Raw genomic sequence first — 9631 nt, 5'->3', positions numbered from 1 at the left:
CAGTATTCAACATGCTACTACCGTGATAAACGGAATCTCGACTTAACTGCTTATTGTGAGGAATTAACTGGAAGCATGCACAAATTCATGTCTTCTCTCTCGAATGTGTCCCCCGAAGGTTTAAATGACAAATTTTCGCAACTGATTGATGCAATAAAAAATGCAATTGATAACCACGCTCCACTAAAAAAACTTTCTCGTAAAAATAATAAATTACAAAGAAAACCTTGGATAACTAGACTTTACGTGTTCATAAAAAATAAACAAAAAATGTATAAAACCCACTTCTTAATAGGCAACGAAGCAAATAAGCTTATATATAAGAAATATTCTAACAAATTAACTAAACTGAAATTCTTAGCTAAAAAACAGTATTATGAACGCGAACTTAGCACAAACAAAAGCGATGCCAGACAAACTTGGAAAATCATAAATTCACTGTTACCCAACAAAAACAAGTCAACACATGTTATCGATAGTGTTAATGTTGACGGAGTGCAAATATCCCAGGCAAAGCTTGTTGCCAATAATATTAACAACTTTTTTTGTAATATTGGTAAAAAGTTAGCTGAAAGTGTTGAATCTGGGGACGAGAACGGTTATCTCAGTTACTTAAGGAACCGTGTCCCTACCTCGATCTACCTGGAACCTGCCCATATTAACGAAGTTATCAATGAGATACATGCTTTAAATATAAACAAAGCCTTTGGCTGTGATAACATTTCCCCGTATTTTCTTCGACCTGTTTCTACTATTGTTGCCCCTCCACTTGCAGCATTGATTAATTATTCATTTCTATATGGAATATTTCCGGAAAAACTAAAGATTGCCAAAGTGATACCTGTCCATAAGTCTGGCAGTAAACAAGAAATTACAAACTACCGACCTATTTCGCTATTATCGTGTTTTTCAAAAATAATAGAAAAACTAATCTACAAAAGGATTTCCAGCTTTCTTAATAAAAATTCTTCACTCTTACCCACACAATATGGATTTCGTTCCAATCACTCAACTACACATGCTGCCCTTGACATAATAAGCACTACCTACGAACAAATAAAGAACAATGATTTCACAGGACTTGCCTTCCTCGACTTAAAAAAAGCATTTGATACTGTATGCCATAAACGGCTCTTGCGGAAGCTTGACCACTATGGTGTCCGTGGAGTTGCAAACGATCTTCTCTCGTCTTACTTGAATGGCCGTAAACAATATGTTGAGATTGATCAAGATACTTCCACTCAGCAATCTATCCAGTATGGTGTTCCTCAAGGTTCAACTCTAGGTCCACTCTTGTTTTTAATTTACATAAATGACCTACCAAACAGCATGTCGACAATGCCAAGGTTGTTTGCGGACGATACATGTCTCATAGTTAAAGCTGATAACTTAAATTTATTGCAAACCAAACTTAATGCTGAATTAGCTGCTGTAGAAGGTTGGATTAATGCCAACAAATTGACCATTAATGCCTCTAAATCCAATCTATTAGTAATTCCTCCTAAAAAAGGCTACAACAAATTCGATGAATTCCATGCTCTCTATAGGGCTGTTGAGCTAGAAACCGTCGACCACGCTAAGTATCTTGGAATAATAATTGATAAACAGCTCTCATTCGAACCTCACATTGATGCTCTTAGATCTAAACTTGCTAGATCTGTTGGTATTTTGTCGAAACTTAAACACTTTCTTCCTTTCAATGCTAGACTCCAGTTGTATTATTCGCTCATACACCCATATATTATGAATGGAATAGCCATTTGGGGCTCTACATACAAAGCATATATCGAGAAACTACAAAAGTTACAAAACAAAGCAATAAAAATAGTTGCTGGAGGGTTGTGGTCAGAACACGTTACGCCATACTTCAAGCAGGTAAAAGTTCTAAAAATAAAAGACATTTACAAACTAGAGATTGCTAAACTAATGTTTAAATATAACCATAATGCTTTACCCTGTACTTTTTCGAATTACTTCAAAAAAACATCAAACGTTCATAATCGCTCAACTAGATGTTCAATCAAAAATGATAATTACTTCGTACCTCTGTATGCTACTACAAAACTTCAACGAAGCATCAAGTATAGTGGAGTAAAAATATGGAACTCAATCCCACTAGATATTAAAAAAAAATCTTTTGACTTATTTAAAAAACTTTACAAAAACTATCTAATTGCAGAATATTAAAGTTGAATGCAGTGTAATTTACTAATGTGGACCGATACTCTTTAAACTTTTAATTGTTATGACTATCAACACCTAATATTGGAACTTGACTCTTTGACGTATTATGAATGCAAGTTTGTTTCTGTCTTGACTCTTTGTTGCAAGTGTAGATAATTTAGTGTAATGTTTATTAGATGTTTATCATCGACTTGGCTTAGGGTGGCTGCTTGACTCGAAAACCGTCATGGTCACTTCGCAGCTTCCCGTTGTGATTTACTTCAAAGATGCAGTGTACATCTGTTATTTTTCTTTGTTTCAATTGTGTTCGTTAAGCGTGCTGCATCATTTAATGATTTTGCTGCTATAATATTGCACAACAAAATAAACCAATCAATCAATCAATCAATCAATGAATTTAATCAATTAGTTAATTTGTCAAGAAAATTATTGCGCATGTGGGGCAGCACATATTGTTGCGAGCAGTTATTTTCATCCATGGAAAACTGCAGAAAGAAACAGACTGACCGACAAACACTTAGCAAACATCCTAAGAATCAAAACAACGTCCTTTAGATAACATCTTAGCTGAAAAACAATGTCAAAAGTCTCATTGACTTTGTATTGCAAAAATAAATTTTTGTTTGTTTCTATGTGTGTGTTATTTGTTTCTATTTACAAAGATGAAATTAATGGTTTTTAATTGTTTCTTTATGTAGGCTACCCATTTTTACTGAAATCTAATAGGTTCTGCGGCCCATTGAATTATTTCAAGCTACAATGCGGCCCACTATAATAAAAGGTTGGACATCCCTGAGCTACACAGTAGTTATCAATACCATACCCTAACAACTTTAATTAACTTGAATGCCTGCATAAAATAATGAAAGCTTTGCCTTGGAATGAAATAATGTTAAATAAAAATAATTAAACACTTGATTCTCAAAACTCTTGACACTGTTTTTGTTTACAAATAAAAATTTATTCACAATCATAATGCTTTACCTTGGTTGACTGAACAAGTAGTGTTGCCAGATAAACCATAGAAATGGTGACAAACAATAATGTTACCAGACCAAATGACCAAATCTGAATGAAAATTAATAATTTCTTCAGTTTTGGTTTTATCCCCAGATTTTATTCCGGTACCGCGACGCAAAGTTCAAACAGTCAAAATTCTGCGCGGTACGGTGGTATTACCGCGTCGTGACTATATCCATTGCCAGTATTTTTTTATTAGAAATTGTTAACACTTTTGGCTTTCATTCCGAGCAAAGGTGTAGCTAAGAAATGATAGACCTGTGTTTGCGATTACTTACACTTGTGTTGTTTTCTAAACTGGTGAGAAAGTCTATTGAAGTGAACCACATTTCCATATCAGTGCAGTGAAAGTATACACAATACTATAGGCCCGCTTGACGATAGAGGGCCCAAAATTATTCTGGGCCCGGGGCCCACAAAGGGATTAACACAGCACTGGTTATCATACTAGATTTTCACTGAAATACCCACCATTTTTTATAAATTTGATTTATACAATTTCAACCCTTTGTTTTCTAACAACTATTCGTTCAAAAATACTTTCTACAAAGCGATAAGGGTGATGTATCAACACATCTTCTTTGCTTCTGTTCATAACCTTCTGAGGAAGCTATGTTTCTACCCGAGTTTCTACCCTTAACAACGCTACATTTACAAGATTTTTAATAAACCACTTAAGCAATTTTAAAGTCATCAATAAACCATGGTTAGTTGCATGTAAACCTAATCGCTATTTTGTTTATGGTTGTCAGCCCTATAGCTTATCCCTGGTTAGGCCTACCCTAACAGATATACTGATAGTTTTTAATTTCAACATTTGTCAACTCTCCGTCACTTGTTCAAACAGCACATAGGCTGGTCCATCAGAGGCGGATTAGCTCATCCGGAATTTCGGAACTTTTCATGCGGGCCGGTTGAATTTTTGAATGTGGATCGGTTAAACTTTAGAATGAAATGAGCATAAATAAATTGCAACTTATCGTAACCTATGGGCTACAAAATTTGTTTTGATAAAAGTGGGCGGCTTTTGTTTCTAAATTCTCTGGCCGGCTTATCAGTTTGTTAATCCGCCCTAGGCATAGCCTACTTACTAATCCAAAAGTCTCATAAACTTAGTATAGGCCTACTGTAGCCTATTGTAGGCTACATTAGTAATTCATATGGCATTAAAACTAGCCGAAGAAAATGCTCACAAATTGGCTGTTTGCATTTTTTTGTAACAGAGGGCACAAAAATGCTATTTAGCTACAAAATAGGTACAAATATGTAGCCTAACCGCTCAAATGTAGGCTAGGCTAATCCTTAACTTTCTACCGTGGCTACGGCCTATCGTCAAGCAAAGATTTAACAAATGGCTTTATGGGCCTAGTGGCCTACTCTACTCTATGCCATGATAATATGATATTTTTTAGGTTATTTTTCCACGTAAAGAGAACAGGCTGCTCCCTATGGCATGTAGGCTAAGTTAAGCGACGACACCCAACGTGGATTACTGTATTGCATTTATCCTAAACAAGCTGAATACCTCATTTGTTCATTGGCCGGTGTTCTATAGCCTTCACACTGATTTGAAAAGTGCTAGGCCAAAGAAATCGAACATTCAAAGAAGTCAAACATTCAAAAATTAAGTCTTTCTGGAAACACAGAAACAAAGCGAGAAGTTCTTCTTCCATCATGTCATGGTTGGTATCTAGGAGTCATATCTTTGTATGAAATGAATATTCTTGATTCGTCAATTTTGTTGTAGCCTTGACTGCCCTACTATGGTCCTAATCACGAAGAAGCATAACAAATATTATAGGTTCATACGGAGATACTTTTATTCATACTAATATTTTGTTTCGTTTGTAAAAAATGTTTTGTTTGTAATATTTAAGACGTAGAATTTTTGTTCGTTCGAAAATTGTTTTGTTTGTACGAAAAATTTTTTTTCATATTATAATAGCCTACCATTTTTCAAAAATTTTCGTAGAATGAGCACTTTTTGATGATTTTTATGGTGGTGACGCCATTCGTAATCTTTACAAAGATTTGTGGTAGCCTTTATAAGCTAGTTAGATTTTTCTGTATGTTACGGTAAGTGGACCAGTGGCTTCAACCGATGTTCTGTCAAAGATCTTCAGGTGTTCCACAAGAAATTGATTAGTTTGACTAACGTAGTGTTCCATGAAACACCAGTCAAAAATCACAAGAGCTTAGCTTTTGTCTTTCTGCAGTTTCTTCCCGAATATCAATTTTGTTCTCATCTAAACAGGCCCAGTTGTCGCAATGAGAAAAACTGAAAGTGGATGAACTGTTGTTGTGTTGTTTATTCTGTTGACAACCCTACCGGTTGTTGATAACACAGGTTATTTTTGATGCTTAGTTTCGAAGTTAAAAATAGTAGCCCTACAATTTTGGGAATACGGGCGCCAGTTTAAGACTAAAAGGCGCAATGCGCATGGGCCTAGACATCATCTGATTCTGAAAAGTGTCAGAATGTTTGTTAATAGACTTGTCTTTTTTCGGACATTGCTAACACAGGAAGAAATATAAAAGTTTTTTCTGTAATTCAACAGACCACTAAATTTCCAAACTTTCCAAATAGGAAAGTTTTGATTTCACTTGCACAATGTTATGTTCACAAAAGTGATGTTACAACGCTATTTAATTATTAAATCAATTTACAATAAAAAAAATGTAAATACCCTACTTTAAAGTAAACACTTTGATAAAAAAAAGACATAGCCTACATCTTGGATTTGGGTGCGACACCTTTGGAGAAAGTGCTTCTTTTTAAAAATAACCTAAGCTAATCGCACAGAGCTTTCGAATAACATTTTTAAACGCCGAACAGTTTTGAATGAAAAATATTTGTGTTTGTAGGCTACATAGGGCGCAGCAGGCTGCCCAAGGTATGCTGTAAGTTAAAATACAAGTAGAAGTAGGTTACTAGAAACTGCAAGCTGAGCTATAGTAAGATAGTAGCTTAGGTAATAATTTAAGTGCTAAAAGAAATTAACCGTTTTAACATTCTCTGTGCTATAAGTAAACAAGCGACTTTTTACCACAGACTTTTTAACTTTAATTCAATTTATCTTACTATTTTTATTCCACTGACAATTTTAACAAGTATTTTTGTAAAGGCCATTCAAGAGGCATTTCCGTTACATTTCCACTTTTTGCAATAACTTCTGACTAAAAACATGCAGATAAACACAGAATTTGCCTATATATATTTTCTGGTTGTATCGATGTAGCCTACGTACGAATTATTATATATAGACTGGTTACATGATCCGCCATGGTTTCACAACCCAGACAGCACATCATTGATTTAACTCCTGCAAACGTTGAATAAATGTAAAAAACGACTGATTTGCTGTCTGGGAAGAGGCTTGCAAGTTAAAATGTAAAATAAGTAATTGTGGGCTATTTACGAAATATAAAAGTAACTTGCTACAGAAAACTTTTTATGTACAACGGCCCTACTTGGCCATAAATTAGCTTAATCTTACTGATCAAATTATTTAGTTTTAAATTTAATTTTTGTTAATAAATATTATAGTTAGCTAAAATTTTGGTTTTTTTTCAGGTTTCAAGTGGTTTCCATGGTCATTCTTTTGTTGTTTGTGACGTCGTGCTTTGCTGGTTGGTAAAATCATGGCTTTTCATTTCAGCTTGGGTTATTTACTTTTTGGATAAAGGGCAATATCTTAAGCTAGGCTTAATCTTAATTGGCACGAACCTGAACTTCAAATTAAACTTTAAGTTTTGTGACTGGTTATTCTTGTTTGGATTCAACACTTTTCATAAGCGTGGCGATTGTTTCAGAACAATTTCATGATTATAATAGCATGTTATGATCTTGTTTTCGAAGAGAAACTTGTAAATTTTACATGTAAAACTTTGAAAAAAAAGCGCTGTTATGCTATTAGCAAGAACGGGTTCCGTGACAAACGCGAAAGTTAATTAAGAATTCCGCGATGACAAAAAGGTTAAAGAACGCTCCTGTTGCAGTTAAGTTGAAAAACATTTTTTTGCTATTGCATCAGACAGAATTGTCCATATTCATACTAAAACACTGGACTAACAGATTCAAAAGGGCCATTAAACAGTGGAGAATGTAGGAAAAATATTCGGAGCGGTACCAGGGTTTCAACAATTGATATGGTTCATGATATGGTTTCAACAAAGCAAACATTCCACGAGACAATGGACAAGCTTAAAATTGAGCCGAATGAGCAAATGGTTTGTTCAGGAGTCTGGAGAGCTTTCCCTAGACGTTTTTAACAAATTATTTCTTGTTTTGGTCCCTTTTTGTGTACTTTTAATTCTCAGTAATGCCTGTTTGTTCAACTTAAGACGTAGCCCACACTTCGTATATGACCAAATTCATAAAATTAAAACTAAATTCGTGTAGACATATGAGCTGCAGGTTTAGTTTGAAATGGACATTTAGTGTAATTTTTTTCAGAACCACAGATGGATTGCAAGATTTTATTCGTTAACGAAGGTTTGGGCAGTGTAGTGCTGCGTACTCTTTTAGTGAAAACACGGAAATAGAGTAATTTCAACACTAAAACCAAAACACTAAAACATAAATTCTTCGCCAAGAAATTTTTCAAAAAATTAAAAAAAAAATTTACATTGAAACAAAGCTAGATATAATATTAATTATATTCATCAATACAATAGATATGTGCAGACAAAACAAAGTAACTTTAGCGGGCTTATAACATGTTTTATTAGAAAAGATATAACATAATTAAAAAATCAACTCAAACATTTTCGACATATACATTTCGTATAATTTATTCGTAATCATTCTTGTATCACTTGTTCAGTTGATGCTAGTAATTCCACACTATTCACTAGCTGGGTCAACCCAAAGCAGGAAACATGGCCTCGCCGCGTTTGTCCATGAGAGCTTGAACTGGACGCTTGCAAACTCCTCCGTCAATGAAGAAATAGAATGGGTTTGTGTGAGCATTGAAAATTACAATATCATCAATGTATACAAGCCACCATCCTCACGCCTGAACCCATCATCTATACCCGCATTCCCCTCACCCAGTATCTATGCTGGTGACTTTAACTGCCAGCACACCGACTGGGGTTACAAGTACATCAACAGCGACGGAGAATGCCTGGCTTCTTGGGCTGCGAACAACAACCTCGCCCTCCTTTACAACCCAAAAGATCCAGCCAGCTTCTGGTCCGGACGCTGTGGAACGGGCACCAATCCTGACCTGGCCTTTGCAAGCATGGACACAGACAGCTCTCTTCCTGACAGACGTGTGCTAGAGAAGTTCCCACGTTCCCAACACCGACCTTCGCTCATCACTGCCCCTAAGCTTGTCTCTCCCATCCCAAGTGCTCCAGTGAAGCGATGGAACTTTAGAAAGGCCAATTGGAATCGCTACAGCCTCATAACCAATCAAAATGTGGCGGAACTACCATCACCTTCTACCGCCAACGTGGATGAGGCCTACCAAGACTTATGCCGTGCTATCAAATACGCAGCTAAACAAGCTATCCCTCGCGGCCGCCGAAAGAACTACACGCCATGCTGGGATTCAGAGTGCGAAAATTTATACCGAAAATTTATGTTCGTGCCTCGCCAGGTGCTTCCTCTACCTCACTACCTCAGCCCCAACAAAACTGCTCGATCGGCTAGACTCACGGAGACTAGAGCGATGGAAAAACACCGTCAACACTATCGACTTTACACACTCTAGCCCAGTGGTTCCCAACCTGGGGTTCGCGGAACCCTTGGGTGAGAAAGCATTTGGGAGTCCGTGATTACCTTGATGAATTTTGGAAAAAAAAAAGAAAGGCGATCTTTTTACTTTCATTTCTCTGTTTAAATGCAAATGTGTCAAGTACACCGTACTTTTAAAGCGCTCTGTCAAGAAGTAGGGTCAGATTACGAAGTACTTTTGTATCATTTTGAGGTGCGTTTGTTATCTACAGAAGAAGTTTTAAAACGACTGCGGCAGCTAAAAAATGAGGTATCAACTCTTTTAAAAGCGAAAGGAAGTCCCCTCTCAAAATTATTTAAGAGTAAAAGTTTTCTATACGGCATGACCTACTTAGCCGATATTTTGGGTCATATTAAAAATGTTAATCATGGCATTGCAATTGCATGGCATAATCAAGGACCAGGTGTGACAATAATTGAGGCACCTGAAAAACTGAAGGCGTTTTGAGCCAAGTTGCCGGTTTGAAAACGCAGATTGGAAGCAGGTACTTACGCTAACTTTGCAATGTTAGAAGATCTTATTTTGATGGATGAAACTCAAAGAGAATGTACTCTTTTGATCTCTATGAGAAAAAAAAAATTGCGCACACTTGGAAACCCTGCAAATCTCATTTCGACGTTATTTTAATTTAGAACACCTGCCGAACGAAGTTGAAACATGGATTCGAAATCCTTTTCTTTTTG

The sequence above is a fragment of the Aplidium turbinatum genome, chromosome 6, assembly GCF_918807975.1.
Source record: "Aplidium turbinatum chromosome 6, kaAplTurb1.1, whole genome shotgun sequence".
NCBI classification, from domain to species: domain Eukaryota; kingdom Metazoa; phylum Chordata; class Ascidiacea; order Aplousobranchia; family Polyclinidae; genus Aplidium; species Aplidium turbinatum.
The sequence above is the reverse complement of the archived record's forward strand: the minus strand, read 5'-3'. Positions refer to the sequence as shown.